Source organism: Mizuhopecten yessoensis, unplaced genomic scaffold, assembly GCF_002113885.1.
Source record: "Mizuhopecten yessoensis strain PY_sf001 unplaced genomic scaffold, ASM211388v2 scaffold6171, whole genome shotgun sequence".
NCBI classification, from domain to species: Eukaryota; Metazoa; Mollusca; class Bivalvia; order Pectinida; family Pectinidae; genus Mizuhopecten; species Mizuhopecten yessoensis.
This window is the reverse complement of record NW_018406416.1, coordinates 12,887-13,094: the sequence shown is the minus strand read 5'-3', so window position 1 is coordinate 13,094 and position 208 is coordinate 12,887.

The following is a 208-nucleotide window of genomic DNA, read 5'->3' as shown; positions in this document are numbered from 1 at the left end:
TTTTACCGCCGGAGCCCTCAGCTGCCACAATTAAGCCCTCGCTCTAGATCTCCAACCCCACCTCCACATCCACAACATCGCACAAGGTCACCCGATTTTCATCGTCAGAGCCCTCGGCTGTCGCAATTGAGGTTTCGTGACTCAACGATAATAACAGCCTCCAGATCCCCACCCATGGTACAACAACCGGCAAGGAAAGTGCTGTCAT